Below are 17,858 nucleotides of genomic sequence, written 5' to 3' on the forward strand. Positions count from 1 at the left end.
TTAGGATGTGTGTCATGACTGTATTCACGCCAGAACTAAGATTGTATTATTCAATAGACTCTGTATTTCTGCCTACTTGTAAATGTGAATACCAGAAGAAAACATTGTAAAATATACATATGCCAGTATGCATATGCAAAAGATATTGAAAGCAAGCAATTATCTAATTTGGATGTAGAATAGTAGGGATGCAATGCTTTCATCTGAAATAACTAAATGATTTAGATCAGACAAGGTATTTTCATTGCTTATTTAATTTTGATTCTGTAGATAAATTCACAGTATGTGTTTTAAGACAATTTGAATGTTTTTGGCAGTTTTTATGATTGCAATATCAAAATATGTTTTTGTTGTTTCAGATGATGGTGCCTATGAATTAACTAAACTGCTGTGGTAAGTTGGTTTTTCTCTTTTCAAATCTACAGTGAATGTTTTTCATTCTAAGATTCAAAATGATTTATGTCCATATAAAACCTATAAAAATGTGAGCACTTAAATGGACTGAAAGGCATGTTCTAGAGTAGGCTACATTGTTTTTTCCAGGGATATAACCCTTCCCTTTTTTCTTCTGATTGGAGCCAAAATTAGAACTCAAAGAACCTCTTGTACACTTATACCAGGAGCCTAGGAAAGGCTACTATTTTCCAAATGTTTTCCATTTCACTTTTGCCATCTGTTTGCCCAGGATGATCCTGAGAAAACATGCTAATATTCATGCTATCAAAGGCAGTGCAATGTATTTTAAAGACATAATTTTTAAGAGAAAGTTAAAATTATATAGAAATTTGATAAGAAGAACCAGATGTTTCTTTTTTCCCCCCCTGTAATTCATGGAGGTGTTAATGAACTTAGTCATAATATGCAGGCTGATTCTCATTTTTCCAGTTTCATAGCTGATTAAATCCAACTTTGTTTTAGTTGCATCATTGTATCAGAAAGCAGAATTTTTCTTTGTTACAAATGCACTGTGGCTCCTTTTGGGGATTTCTCCTGAGTAATGCTATATGTGGCAGAAGGAAACATGGTACAAAATTTGTGCAAAATAATAGTAATAATAAAATGTAGGCTACAGTGGTGTGCTCTCAAGAAGAAAAGTTAGAGTTCTCCGCAATATATTAGATTTTTTAAGATGTTTTGTTTCTTCTGTTCTTTTCCAATGAAAACAAAGAATTTAGTTTTCAATTGCATTATGTCAATGTAGAGATTTGTTTTCATAGATACTTCAGTTATTCATACTCTAATTCAAAATCTCTCAAATTAGAAAAGTAGTAAGTAGCCTGTTAGTGTCTAAATCTTTAGAACGAATACTATAGTGTTTCTATTGAAAATGGAGCACTCAATCATTACTGCACAGATAAGTGTTTTTGTTTTTGCTACTATTCTTAAAAGATGTAAATACTGAAAAAGAATTAATATCTTAACTTCCATAATTGCCTTGGATTATTATGATTGTTCATTGAACACTAAGATGAGTGGTGTGGTTTGCATCAATCTAATTCATCTCTGAGAAATTGGTACCCTTTTATTTCTATCTTGGAAGAACAAACTCAACATGTTTGTGTGTTTTTGCAATACTGAGGAGCTGGTATTTTCATGGACTCTTTGCATTGTCAGACTTATAAGAAGATTTTGCATCAGGTCATTACTTATTTTACTTCTTTGAGAGTTTATTAGTTTAGAGTAGATGGAGAAGTTTCACTATTTTTTTTTCTCTTCTTGCAATAAAGAAAAAAAAATAATAAAACAGAACCTTTGTATCACATCCTGCCCCTACCCATAGATTCGACTTCTTGGTAAATTAAGACTTAGTCAAAGAGCCAAGTGATTGGGAGGGGGATAATAAGAAGTTTGGAGTTGCAAGAAAAGTTTACAAAGATTTTGGATAAAAAAGAGGAATGGGCAACTGTATGGGATGCTGTATGGGGTGGGATTTAGGGAAGAACAAATATTGGAGGAAAAAATTTGTGAGTCCTACTGTATGATATATCAATGTCTCTCAAACTTGGATGTGCCTAGGAACCACTCGGGCTATCTTGTTAAAATGTAGATTCTAATCAGGTAGATCTACACTAAAACTCAAAAATTTGCATTTCTGTGTTCCCAGGTAATGTTAAAGCTGCCAGTTCAAGAACTAGCAACAATTTTACAAAGAATTTTCTTTGTTTACTCCTTATTCAAGAATTTCAGTCAAAACATTACTTTTCAAGTATTTGATTTGGATTTATTAGTGCTCTTACTTCACTGTTTAAAGATCAATTTTAAGATTACAGGGGGAAAATACCAGTTTTTAGTTCAGTCACACACAAAGAGGACTGGATCTTGCTTGCTCCCAAGGTCTATTTTCCCTCTCTCACTGGTTAATCCACAGTAAACGGTGAAGGATTAAAGAAAGTCAATTTGTTTGAGTTGAATAGTTTCCAAGTGCATGAGATGTAAGATTTTACCCATAAAAGGCATTTTTAAAAATATTGAAGTATATTCAGAGATAATCATATCATCATCCTACAACAGTAAAATTATAAAAAGCAACAATGGCTGTGGGGGTTGGAGTCCTAACCATAATGTAAGTAAAGCATTACCATTATTGCAGTGCTTAAAAGGACTCGACTTTTACATTGAAAGCATAGTACTGTGTCCTATTGATACTATGAAAGTTATGCATCACTTCATGGGAAATAGATGGGGAAGCAGTGGAAACAGTGTCAGACTTTATTTTTTGGGCTCCAAAATCACTGCAGATGGTGACTGCAGTCATGAAATTAAAAGACGCTTACTCCTTGGACCAACCTAGATAGCATATTGAAAAGCAGAGACATTACTTTGCCAACAAAGGTCCATCTAGTCAATGCTATGGTTTTTCCTGTGGTCATGTATGGATGTGAGAGTTGGACTGTGAAGAAGGCTGAGCGCCGAAGAATGATGCTTTTGAACTGCAGTGTTGGAGAAGACTCTTGAGAGTCCCTTGGACTGCAAGGAGGTCCAACCAGTCCATTCTGAAGGAGATCAGCCCTGGGATTTCTTTGGAAGGAATGATGCTAAAACTGAAACTCCAGTACTTTGGCCACCTCATGGGAAGAGTTGACTCATTGGAAAAGACTCTGATGCTGGGAGGGATTGGGGGCAGGAGGAGAAGGGGACAACAGAGGATGAGATGGCTGGATGGCATCACTGACTCAATGGACGTGAGTCTGAGTGAACTCCGGGAGATGGTGATGGACAGGGAGGCCTGGCGTGCTGTGATTCATGGGGTCGCAAAGAGTTGGACACGACTGAGTGACTGAACTGAACTGAAGTTTATTCAGATTCCAAGGAGATTATCAAGAAGGCAGGATAGAAATCAGACTAGGCAGGATGGGTCAAGAAACCCTGAGTAATAAGCCAAGAGTTCTTTGTCCAGTGGTGTAAAAAAATCTAAAGGAATTACCAGAACCAGGATTTCCCTAAGAGCCTAGAGAAGGCCATGGAAGGAGAAGTAGTAAAATCAGTCTGCAATTTCATGCTCTCTTTCCTTGAGATGAGTGTGTCTCCACCCAAACTACATGTTATACCCACCAAAGAATTTAAGGGAAAAAAAAAAAAGTTGCCTACTGGGCCCACTCAGAGTCTCTTGGATGGTGCTTGGCATCCAAAAGTTAATGCTCTGGCTTCCTAGTGATTCTATGGGGAACTGGAATGGAGAACCACTACTCTGTTATGAGGGCTTGAAATTTGCATTTTTAGCACACTGTAGATGTTACTGGTCCATGAACCCACTTTGAGTAGGAAGGGCCTGTTGTTTTTGTTGTTGTTTAGTAGCTGAGTTGACCAACAATAACCACTTTGCAACCCCATGAACTGTAGCCCACCAGGCCTCTCTGTCTGTGGGATTTCCCAGGCAAGAATACGGGAATAGGTTGCCATTTCCTTCTCCATGGGATCTTCCCTACCCAGGGATCAAACCCACATTTCCTGCATTGAATCTTCCAAGGAGGATTCCTTACCACTGAGCCACCAGGGAATACCAGCAAAGGCCTACCAACCCCATAAGTTTTTCCTTATATTTCAGGTGAATCAGTATCACTTAGGAGTACTTACCTTTTGTCTAAGTATAAGGGGAGAGAAGGAAGAAGTAGAAAGAAGAGAAGAGACATTGAAATTGTACGTGGTGGGCCCTGGGTAGAATATTCAACTCCCCCCCTGATTGGATTTGAAGAGCAATAGAAAAATCCCTGTACTCCAAAGAATGTAATCAAATCATAGGGTATCTGAATTTTCATTTTTAAAATTATCTGATTTTAATGCTTTCCTCACCTGACTATGAAAATATTATCCTTTGTACAATTGTTATAAACAGAGGATTGAGAGAGATCTGAAGTGCGCAGGCATCTGAATTTTATTAGTCATCCCAGATGTTTCTAATCAGGAATAGAGCTTGGGAGCCACTGTTTTAGACCACACACTACATTCTTTCCTGGCCTTCATTCAATAGGTATAAATATTCCTCTCTCAGGTTAATATTTTATTTTATGTCCTTATATACAAAGTACACAACAAAATCTATTCCTTTGTGAAAATTCCTTTTTCATGGGAGACACAGGCTCTTTTTTCTTTTTTTTTTTTTAGAATAGCCAGACTTTTTTTTAAAGACTTAATATTCATGACAATAAGGCAAAAATTCAAATAGGACTATTAAATTTACTTTTAGTGATTTTGCCAAATCTCTTTAGTAAACTAATAAAATAATGTGAAAGGCTACCTAAATGAGTTATTTCCATTACATTATCATTGACCTTAAGGAAAGAAGTTTTGCCTGTATATGAGGCATTAAAAATGTCTCAGTTAAAAAGGATTGATTTTCATTATAGACCAGAGACACAAAGGGCATCATGAAAGGATTAGATATCAGGAAAGTGTTTCTGGCAGTGTTCATATGGGCGTTGGTGTTAGTGGTGATGATTGTTGTAATGCTGATGATGGTTGAGGTGATGAAGCTGATGATAAAAATTATTGTTCATTGGGTTTCCCTTGTGACTCAACTGGTAAAGAATCTGCCTGCCATGCGGGAGACTTGGGTTCAATCCTTGAGTTAGGAAAATCCCCTGGAGAAGGGAAAGGCTACCCACTCCAGTATTCTGGCCTAGAGAATTCCATGGACTGTATAGTCCATGGGGTCGCAAAGAATCGGACGTGACAGAGTGACTTTGACTAAGCACTTATAATGGCTCAGGTATTGTACTAAATTATTTATATTTATTACTTTGTTCTATTTCACAGTCCTATGAAGTACTGCAATTATTACCTGTAACATAGAGCTGAAAGATGTAAGAATTAGAAAGCTTAAACAACTAGCCAAATTTGCATGGCTAGACAAGTAATGGAACCTGAGTTTGATCCAAGATATATCAATTATCTATTTTTGTGTAACAAACTACCCTAAATCTCAATGGCTTAAAACTTGATAGTTGTCATGATTCTGTAGGTTTACCGGGCAGTTATTCTGCTCCACCTGAAGTTGGCTGGGGCCACTTACGTGTCTACATTCAAGTAGAAGCTTAACTGGTGGTCTCAATTCTTCATGTGTCCCCTTTTCCTACATGATGAATCATTCTTCACAGCTCTCCACAGTAGAATAGCTTAAACTTTCACATATCACGCAGTTCAGTTCCAGGGATTGCTCCAGGGCACAGGCCCCATGGCAAGTGCCTCACTGTGAAGCATGCTTGCTAATGCCTCATTGGTCAAAATAAAGTCCAAACTCAAAGTCAGTGTGGGAAGGAATAAAACCAGCACACAAATTCCTAGAGGTATGCTTCAGTCTCCCATACCAGACACGGCTGACTCTCAGAACCCCTGTGTTTTAATTACTACAGCATGTTCCCTTCCAGGAGATAATGAAAGTGAACATTGGAAGGAAACAGACTGTATAGTATTATTGAAGAGTCACTATAGATAGACTTGATCTGAGTTTAAACCAACAGTAATGAATACGTTTAAGTATTTGAGAGGAAATTTATTATATATATATATACACCATTCAATATTGAACTGGATGACAGGGTTCAAAGTTCAAGAATTCAGAACACTTGAAAGGATTTCTCTGTAGTCTGACTACCAAGATGAATCAATATGTAGTTGGTAAAATCATGAATATCCCCACACTGGATTTCTACTCTTGCTCTAATGTAGAATCTGCTTGTTACAAGTACATATCTGCATTTGGGTAAATAGTAGGTGAAACAGCGATGATGTTTAATGTCTATTACTAAATTGAATCTTAGTTGAATTCTCAAGGCTGATCCCAAAAGCATGTGGAAAAGACCTGCATCTGAAAGATTCAAATGGCAAAAGACACCTGCTATTAACAATGACCCATCTGTAACATAGAGCAACCTCTTAATATGAGTTTGTGAATAATTTTGGATTTTGAACAGGCTTGTGTCCTAATGGGCTTCAGAATAAATTAGTTGGAAAATAGGCTTCCTGCTTATCTAGAACTTTATTATTGTGGTCATCAGTTTCCCCAGCCTGTGATGTATCACATCACCCTCGCTTAGCGCCTTACTAGAATCTTGATTGTCCGGCAAATCCATAATAATATAAAGAGTTTTGCCTCACTGCTTTCAAGCTATTTTGTTCTTGTTGTTTAGAAGCTCCATAGAGAGCTTCTGTCTACAGGACTATAAATTTGGTACTTTTTACCAGCTCTAAATTTTCTCTAATGCCTAAGAGTAGTTGGATCAACAGCCCACTCCTGTCATTTAGAGACTAACAATGTGGAAAATTGAGTGAGCTCATTATGATCACCACTCAAGGCTTCTCCCTGTGAACTAAAGTCTTCTTTAAATTTTGAAATAACTTCTAAATAAGAAGGCAAAAAGCGAAAGTGTGTGTAGAAAAACATGTTTTTAAAAATTTTTTTCTTGGCCCAAAATGCAAGTATAGTAGCATTCCCCTCTGTCAGGAGTGGAACCAGGATCCATTCCCATATTCTTCAAGGAGTTCTGTCATACTCGTCAATAAAAACTGAATCCATCTTGCTATAAATGCAAGATAACTAACACCCTAATATATTAAACAGGGATTTCTAAGTTGCACCAACAAAATAATTAGGTGCATGTACAAACGAGGATTCACATGTACAGAATTCGAATTTTGTGTATGCAAAACAGATAATTGTGCAATCAACTAGGTGCCTTTGATTAAAATGATTGTATATGCAAATTCACTGCTTGCTGAAGCAGTTGTATTTTGGCACAGGCATACATAATTTGTGATTTGTAATTTAAGGTAGTTTGATGGCAGAAATAGTCTTACCTATTGGATCTTATGTTTTAAGTATTAACCAAATACTACCTTTTTATTTTTTTTATTCCATTTTTGGTAATCATTTTACTATCATTTTAAAGATGACATTTCTCCTTGTATCAATAACATTTTAACAAATATTAAATTAGATGGATTTAAAAATTAATTAGAACATTTAGTGCAGTCTCTTATTTAGGCTTATTGTACACCTTAATGGTGCATTTTAACTTATAAAAAGGATATTTTCATAAGTACCATCTTGCAACCAATACTACCTTATTACAAATCTCATGTTGTTGTAAAAAACAATAGCAAAATATACTGACCCTTGCATATTGTATGTCAGACACTTAGATTTCACAGCCACCCTGGGATGAAGATTTACCACATTTTAAGGATGAAGAAACTGAGACAAAAATCATGTTATTCTGCTAGGGTCATGAAGCAACTACATGGAAAAGCTAGGAAGTTCAGAATGTGGTCAGAGTGTGGCTGCTGTCCTCCTTAGAAGCAGCACAACCTCTGCTTCAGTTGCTCCTTTCAGACAGTTGTAACTGTCTGATAAGTTATAATGAGACCTATTTGTATAGGAAGTGTCTCTTCTTGCTCTTCTCTCTCTCTTCTTTTCTCCCACTTTCTTATTCATCTTTCATCTTCCCTTAAAGGCAGGATCTAGGACCCTAGAAAACAGGTTCGAGAGCCTGGAGAACTGGAGGATGAAATCGCACATTGATGGTTGTGGGCCAGTGTTTCAAGGAGCTCAGAATTCATTTCCCTGTGTCTCTTGATCACCATGTTAAAAGCAAAATCTAAGCACACTGTGTTCCAGTTTCACACGGTCTTTGCTTAAAACTCTCCAACTGCTCCTTCATCTTACTCAGGTTGAAAGCTGAAGTTCTTACTATGGACTTCAAGGTAACTCATGATCTGGCCTGCTCTCAGACCTGGTCTTCTATCTCCATTGCCCGCTGTCATTTGTTCAGTCTAATACAGTGTCCCCTTCTCCCTAGAATCTTGTCAGCACCCTCAGGCCTGAGGTGCTGTGTACATGCTTCTCTTCTTTAGAATGCTTTCCCAGTATAACAGCAGTTGGTTTCCCCCTGTGACTGTCAAGTTTCTTTTTGAATGTCACCTTATCACCGTGCTCTTTCCTTCCACTTCTGCCTCTTCTTGTACCACTTAATCTATTTTCTCTTGCCTCCAGAGCACTTACATACCACATCCATTATAAAGGTGTTTATTTGTCTAAATTTTCCTTCTGCAATCTATAGAAAGTATAAGAAGACAGTGGCTTTGAATAGAACATTCCCTGTATATTCTGACCCTGGTACGGAGGACATACTCAGTAACTAACTGTTGCACAAATTAATTGTTACATAGGTTTCTTTTGTTTTGTTTTAGTTAATTTATTTTTAATTAGAGGATCCTTGCTTTACAATGTTGTATTGGTTTCTGCCATATACCAACATGAATAGCCATAGGTATACACGTGTTCTTATGCAAATTGTTCTCTACTTAGCTGTTGTCAGAATGATTGAATCTGTGGTACAACACAAAATGATTTTCTTTACAGCAGTAATACACATAAAGACGTGTTTGTCAATGGTTAGTGTATCATGTTACACGAGACAAGCAAAGGAGGTGGAACAGAAAGTTACTGCATATCATGATAAACAATTATAAAATATGATCAGAGTTTTATTATTTTAGGGAACCTAATTAAAGTCAATGGGCTTCCCAGGTGGTTCAGTGGTAAAGAACCCACCTGTCAATGCAAGAGTCATGGGTTCATTCCCTGGGTTGGGCATATCCCCTGAAGAAGGAAATGGCAACCCATTCCAGTATTCTTGCCTGGGAAATCCCATGGACACAGGAGCCTGGTGTGCTACACAGAGGGGTCACTATAGAGTGGGACATGACTGAAAGACTAAATGACAACAGCAAATAAAATCAGTAGCTAGACATTATACTGTCTACTGTGTATCATCCCTTTTTACATGTTAGACATGTAGAATTTAATCCTCACAACAACCTTATAATGGAAATACTATTATTATATCCATTTCATAGACCAGAAAACTGATGTACTGAGATTTTAAGTAAATTTCCCAAAGTCATACAATTCTATAGCCTCTCATAACAGTATTTTCACACTGTGATTTATTGCTCAGTACTAACTCTCACTAATGATCTTGATTAAATTTCCCATTTTCAGATATTTTCATCCACCAAGAGTAGCAATATAATTGCATTCCTTTGCACCCTTTATCTAAGAAATCTGTCTTTAATTTATTCTTTCTAATGTCTCAGAAATTATCTTAGAGAAATTAGCAAATGCATTAATATACACATGCTGCACACTTTCCCGGATTAATGCCTACAATTACAGGAATAAAAATTTCCTTTTATTTTTCTCTCATGGCAGTTTTAGCCTGGGTATTTAAGCCTTTCATGTTAAGATGCATTTTTGGAATCATGTTTCTTCATAAACCTATAAATGAGAAAAAGTCTATGATTGAAAACTAGCTTTATAGTGAAGTCATAGAATTGTTTATAGTCACCTTTCTGAATACCTGTTTGGATTAATGCTTAAAACTAAGGTAACTTTATGTCCTAGATTTCTTGAACCATTCCAATTGGTATCTGTTTTTCAAGTGTAAATAATATATATATAAATAATTATTAATAATTATATGTACTTTCATTTTTGAAAGTGTCTAGCATGTCTAGCAAAATGTCTAGCATGGGCAACAGATTTTATGTTCACATATTTAAAGCGAATATGAGATACTACCAAAAGTCTTAACCTTAGAGGAAGATTAAGTATCATCAATAAATTTATTTAATTTCAAAAGTAATCACTAAATTAAAATACAGAGATGGGGGAAATAACATATGCTCACCAAAATAAGACACACTAGGCAGGTCTGAATTATTCTTCTACTTGCTTAGTAAAAATTCCCTCAATGAATTTGATAAACCAACTTGAATTATTAAAAGAATTAATCTTTGCTAGAAAGGATTAAGATTAGCTTTATTGCTCTAGGTCTTTGCTAGAATTCACATAAACACATAGTGAAAGCATTAAAGAAGAAATAGATAAAATACTGTGCTCCATTTACTATTCCACGAAATTCAATCAAATGTGAGCCTCTTCTTTGGCCATGCTGGCTCCAGCGAAGGAAAAATCAAACTTCCAATCATCCTTGGCACCTGGACTCACAGCCAAACTCTTTTTAGCACCTCTTGGCATTGAATAAGCACACAGCCAGCAATAGTCTTCTGCTTGAGCTCTGTTGAGACACAGGTTCCTGGAAGGCCCAGCCTGTAGATTTCACAAAGAGGTTCCCCCGCCACCACCCCTCTTTTAGAAGGAAATCTTTACTATACTGGGGCTCAGGATCCTGAGACCGCTACTCATTTCTCTTATATTCCATAATACTCATACATTCCAAAGTATTCTGAAGAATAAAGCCAACTGTCCACAATGTCTCAGACCTATAACCTACTTCCTGACTTTTTTTTTTCCTTTAACTCAAGTGCCTAATTAAGAAATTAACACAGAAACATTAATCACAATATTTGTGAATTTTTTACATGCAACTATTTTAATTGTATGGAAAAGAAAAGGCTTTATTTTTTCTTAATATTTTGCTGTTTAAAGTACATTTTACTGTTACTCTCTTCTCTATTACTCCCCAGATTCTTGCTCTATCCACTGCTATAAAATGTTTATTTGTCTTCATATTAGTTAATTGCTTTCTCAGATGACTGAATCATCTTTAAGAATCTCACCACAATGTCTGTGAAGCCCCCAGTAAGGCTACTGAAATCCTAATTCATTTCCCTCACACACCCTCAGTCTTCAGTAAATTTTATTTATGGGATCTTTTCTCAGGTGGCTCAGACAGTAAAGAATCTACCTGCAATGCAGGAGACCAGACCTGGGTTCCAGCCCTTGGTCAGGAAGATCCCCTGGAGGAAGGAATGACTACACACTCCAGTATTCTTGCCTGGAGAATTCCGTGGACAGAGGAGCCTGGCTGGCTACAGTCCATGGGGTCACAAAGAGCTAGACATGACCGAGTGACTAACACTTTTGCTTCCCTTCTTTTCTACTAAAATATATTATTAGATCTGCCAGAGAGACTTGGAGACCTTGACTAAGTGTTATACCTCTTTGTTTCACTGTGAGGCAGACTACATGATAAGTTCCTGTATGGTGCCTGAGCCTCTAAGGTGCCTGCAAGAGGTTCCCAGACTTCATATTGGTCACTTAGGGAAATCTAGAAGGTGCCTGACATTACAGATGTACAGTGGAAGCTATCTTTGTAATTACACCTACACACTAGGGTCTATGTAAGTTAATTCCAACAAAGCTCAACGTAGAAAAATATTTTCCAATTTTTTTCGCTGAAAGTCTAAATTTTCCTGAGGTAAATATTTTTTATAAGTCAAAGAAGGCCACATTGTGCTTCTGAAATTTCTTTAGATAGATGTCACAGAAGGAAATGGATGTGTATGCAAATGTGGCCCTAGTGGGTGATCATAATTGTTTTATGCAACAGTGTATTTTAAAAGAAGATATGACTGGAATTATAGGTTCACACTGTCCCTCTGCCATTTGCTTTCTGTGTATCTCTGGACTATTCACTTTAATTATGTGGCTGTGTCTTTAAATGAAATATGCTAATCACAGTATGAATAGAGAGGTGCTTGGTTTATTGACTGCTCCCTCATTCAACATATTGGGAATAATCCTTCTTTCCTTTATTCACTTTCACTAAATTTTGTGAAGTCTGAGCATACACACACGCACAGAGTCATGCTACAGAGCAACTTGAAGCCTTTTGGGGTGAAATATGTGCTCACTGAAAGACCAGTAATCTTATTTCACTTCTTTTTTCAAAATATATATGAAAGGATTGGTTTACTGTAATTACTGACCTAGGTTAGGCTTAGAGCAAAGGCAGAATCTGTAAGCATTTTGAGCTACTTGTATAAGATTGTCTAGAACTTCACTTTTCTTTCATTTATCTTACTCTCTGAGCCTATGTCTGAAGGCTGTTTATCAAAGAGAGGGAGAAAATCTATATCCTGGGGAAAAAATTGTGGAGAATAGATATTTGACTGAGCCTCTGACTGACTTTGCAGTGCATGTGAGCCCAAATGAAAATGGGTGAAAACACCAAACAATTTTACAGGCTTTTGAACATGGGGGTGCTTGTTAAATGAAAATAGAACATGTAGATTCATTATTCTTTTTTATGTCAATATTTTGTCTACATTATGTTTGGAGACTTGTATTTGTTCAACCTATGAAACAGCTTGAGTCAGGAAATAAAATTCCTATCACTCAGATAGCACCTTAGAGGGAAAAAAAATGTAAATGCCTCAGACTTTGAAATACTTTGCTCAGAAAAAATTATATATGGAATGCATGCATGTTCAATAAATTGCAAAGGATACTGCTTTTAAATTATTTGTGAATTTCAGGATGCACAGTCATTTCAGAGGAACTGTATTTTTGAATGTCATAACCAATGTGGAAATTTAGAAACAACATTGAGAATCTGGGTAACAATAGTGAAGCATAAACCAATCAGTGATGAGAAAACATACCACACTGGAAAGTCCCAATAGTAACTCTTAGTGATCAAGGTGTTCATTGTATTGTATAGTATTGGCAAACAATCTACCCCTACAAGTTAAAAGAAACCATAACAACCAGGGTGAAAAAGCAATCAATTTTAAAATGTCAAGAAGTCTACTATTTATTTTCTGGGAGTTAGTTTAGTTAGAAAAGTTGTTACAAGTGCCAAAACCGTGGAAGAGACATATTTTACAAATTAAATGCGAATATTCTGGATTCCTATTGCAAGAACTCAAAGACTAGCTTTAACATACCAGGTGATCTATATTGAAGTCATACAAGATGATGTTTCTACACTGAATAAGCTCTTTGAGTGGAGCTGTCTGACCCACAGAAATTCCCTTTTATTCAAATACTATATTTTCATACACAAAGTAAACGGGACATGGTTTCTTATAATATGCAGCATGGGAATTTGAAAATCCTGGTAAATCTAGATTTAGTTTTCATCTTCTATGCCAATAAAATAAGTGGCCATGGACAAGTAAACTACTTAGATATGTATACTTTATCTGTAAAATATATATTCCTTTGAAAAGAAATGTATATAAAAAGTTGATAAAATGTCTCATACTTTGAATTCAGTGTGCTCTGACTATAATGTGGTTATTTGCCAAATATTTGCCAGTATGTAGGTTTGTATTTATTAAACCTTTTGTAAGTGAATAGGGCTTTGAGATTAGTTCTGGCCAATACATTATGACCAGGTGGCACTAGTAGCAAAGAATTCACCTATCAATGCAGAAGACACAAGAGACGTGAATTTGATCCCTGGGTGGGGAAGGTTCCCTGGAGTAGGAAATGGCAACTCACTCCAGTATTCTTGCCTGAGAGTCCCATGGGGAGAGGAGCCTCGGGGTCTACAGTCCATGGGGTCACAAAGAGTCGAACACAATTGAGCGACTGAATGCAGCATAGTACAATACACTGTGAATAGAGTGAAATATCCCCTTGGGGGCAAATATTTAAATGTTGTTGCTTTCTTCTCTTGGGAACATGACTGTCAAGTCATTGACAGCAGCTAACCTCTATCATTCTTGGTCCTTGGGTAGCCATGGTGAGCCAAATACCTTTAACTCTGAAATTGTAGCACTAAGGAGAAATAAATGTTTGAGATTTGGACCTGATTGTTACTGTAGCATAACTTAGCCTATCCTTAGAAATACAATAAGATCTCTCTTAAAAATGTCTTACTTATTCACAGAAGAAGGCCCCATATACTCACAAAAAGTTTGATAAGTATATAGGAATAAGTTAAAGGCATGAGTATAGAATGTGTTAATATCTGAATTTGCAATTTCTCCTTGGCCAAGTCATTTGATTTATATAATGCATTAAGAAACTCTCAAGCTTGGCAATACCTCCTTCAAATACTCAAGATGATTAAGAACAAGTTATTTAACAAGTTTATTCTTTCCTCTCCTTATCCTAAATTTGCTTAGTTGTATTGTGTGCGTGTGTGTGTCTGACTCTTTGTGCCACACTAGACTGCAGCTCACCAGGCTCCTCTGCCTATGAAACTTTCCAGACAACAATCCAGAAGCAGGTTTGCATTTCCTACTCCAAGGGATCTTCTAGACAGAGGGAATGACCCCACATCTCCTGTACTGGCAGGTAGTTTCTTTACCACTGTGCCACCTGGGAAGCTGAACAGTTGTATTGTTGTTGTTCAGTCACTAAGTTGTGTCCTACTCATTGTGACCGCATGAACGGCAGCATGCCAGACTTCCCTGTCCTTCCCTATCTCTTGGAGTTCGCGCAAACTCATTCCCATTGAATCAGTGATGCCATCCCACCATCTCATCCTCAGTCGACCCTTTCTCCTCTTGCCCTCAATCTTCCCTAGCATCAGGGTCTTTTCCAATAAGTCAGCTCTTCACATCAGGTGGTCAAAGTACTAGAGCTTTAGCTTCAGCACCAGTCCTTCTGATGAATATTCAGTGTTGATTTCTATTAGAACTGGTTTGTCTGATCTCCTTGCTGTCCAAGGGACTCTCAAAAGTCTTCTCCTGCACCACGGTTCAAAAGCATCAATTCTTCGGCGCTCAACCTTTTTTATGGTCCAACTCTCACATCCATACATGAGGACTGAAAAAGCCATAGCTTTGACTATCTGGACTTTGTTGGCAAAGTGATTTCTCTGTTTTTATTTATTTATTTATTTTAAATTTTATATTTGATGTCTCTTCTTTTTTATTTGCTGTCTAAGTTTGTCATAGCTATTCTTCCAAGGAGCAAGCGTCTTTTAATTTCATGGCTGCAGTCACCATCCGCAATGACTTTGGAGCCCAAAATTAATTAGTTGTATTCAGTTCAGTTCAATTCAGTCACTCAGTCATGTCCAACTCCTTGCGACCCCACGAATCACAGCAAGCCAGGCCTCCCTGTCCATCACCAACTCTCTGAGTTCACTCAAACTCACGTCCATCAAGTTGGTGATGCCATCCAGCCATCTTATCCTCTGTCATCCCCTTCTCCTCCTGCCCCCAATCCCTCCCAGCATCAGAGTCTTTTCCAATGAGTCAACTCTTCACATGAGGTGGCCAAAGTACTGGAGTTTCAGCTTTAGCATCAGACCTTCCAAAGAATACCCAGGACTGATCTCCTTTAGGATGGACTGGTTGGATCTCCTTGCAGTCCAAGGGACTCTCAAGAGTCTTCTCCAACACCACAGTTCAAAAGCATCAACTTCGGCGCTCAGGTTTCTTCACAGTCCAACTCTCACATCCATACATGACCACTGGAAAAACCATAGCTTTGACTAGACGGACCTTTGTTGGCAAAGTAATATCTCTGCTTTTCAATATGTTATCTAGGTTGGTCATAACTTTCCTTCCAAGGAGTAAGCGTCTTTTAATTTTATGGCTGCAATCACCATCTGCAGGGATTTTGGAGCCTCCAAAAATAAAGTCTGCCACTCTTTCCACTGTTTCCCCATCTATTTCCCATGAAGTGATGGGACCAAATTAGTTGTATTAATATCTTTTAAATCTTTTCATCCAAGTTGCTTTGAGTGTATACAATGGTAAACTTATATCTTCAATGTGCACACTCATATTTGAAAAGAATTCTTGGGCTCTTGTAATTTTATTTCCATCTGTTCAGTTATTTTGTAATCAGAATCTCAAATATTTATGTGGTGCTTAATGTGTGTAAAGTATTTGGTTCACTGCGAAATAAGTCAGCCTTCAAATAACATGGAGATTAGGAGTGCTCACCCTCTACACAGTTGAGTATAACTTATTGTCTGCCCTCCATATAAGTATTTCCTCCAAATCTGTGGTACTGGACCCATGAATTCAGTCAACTGCAAATCGTGTGGTACTGTAACACATATTACTGAATAAATTCAAGGATAAATGGACCCATGCAGCTCAAACCCATGTTGTTCAAGGGTCAACTCTATCTTGAACATAAGACATTTGCCTTGTCTTCAGGAAGTTTTATAATCTAATTAGGGAAGCATTCCAGAAATATATGCAAGTTACAATAGTACACGAATCTGAATCATGCCAAACCACAAAAGAAAATATTATCATTGCAAAAAAGTTCTTTGATCTGAAAATACAGTTCTCAGATTATGGAAATATAAAAACACTCTGGTGATGATATGGCAGGGAAATTTAAGAATATATTCAACAATTAGAAGGGGTACTTTGCATGTGACTTCTGAGCACATTTCTATTTCAAAAGAAGGCACACTGTTTGTGAAATAGTGTTAAAATAGTGTTTTAAAAACTGTGCTTGCTAGACACTCATCTATAACCATTTTTCTCACTTGTAATTAGTTTCATCCCTTTCTCTTCTATTTTACCTTCTCCTAATATCTGTTCCTATAAGTCTATTGCTGTTAATCAGTGGTGAGGCAGTATTGGAAGATATTTTGCATAGTGATCCATCCAAAGGGTCTGGAGTTGTAGAAAGCTGGAATTTGAAAATGATTCTGTTGACCATGTGACTGTGAGCAAGCATTGTGATATCTTTGAACTTCTGTTTCCCTATAAATGTTATAGGGTCGATAAAGTGCCATGCTTATGATGTTGTGTTTTGAAACAACAAAATACATTATTAACACATAATAAGTACTCAGTAAATTAGCTTACATTATTATCATTTTTTTCTCTGATCTTCACTAGCTGACAAATATATACATTTTAATTTACCATTCTTGCTTGATGAAAATAATTTGTTGAAAATTACAGCAAAACATCTGTGGCATTTTTGATACCAGGAAAAATTAACAAGAAGAGTATTTTTCTGTCACGGAAGATTGTTCTTTATTACTCATATAGCACTTGCATCATCTATAATGAATGCACAGAGACACTGAGTGTATATATTAGTGTATATAGAAATGTATCTTATGTGTGCATAATTATTCAGTAAAAAATGTATCCTTGGGTCAGATTTCTATATGCTCTATCTCCTTTGGAAATTAAAGAGCCATGTTCACATAATACAGCCTCAACTCTCTGGGCCAAACTCTTTCTTTGCTTGAGATTTAAGGGGGAAAATTTGTGTTTAGTTCTTTCTAGTTTGTAGATCTGAAACTTGGTATCCTTGCCCACTTCTTGAAATGTTCTTGGTGTCTGTTGAGATAAGATTGCTCTGATCATTGCTGAATACTAAAAAATGTATATTCTGCACATTATATTCTGTGTATAATATGATGTTTTACTGGTGCCAGGCTTTTTTTTCAATCCTTGAGTCTATGTGAAAAATGTTATACTACTTAATAATGAAAGACCCAAGTGGTCCTATTTCAGTCTCATAGACCTGTTAAAGGCTTTTGAACATGACTCTATTAATTTTTCTTCCTTTTAAGATTAGGTTTATTTTTAAGACATAGACGATTTCATTTCATATCTCAAAGCTCTTTAGTATTTAGAAAATGTTTCTCTTTATTAAATACCAATTTCAG

This window comes from Bubalus bubalis, chromosome 3 (assembly GCF_019923935.1).
Source record: "Bubalus bubalis isolate 160015118507 breed Murrah chromosome 3, NDDB_SH_1, whole genome shotgun sequence".
Lineage (NCBI taxonomy): Eukaryota > Metazoa > Chordata > Mammalia > Artiodactyla > Bovidae > Bubalus > Bubalus bubalis.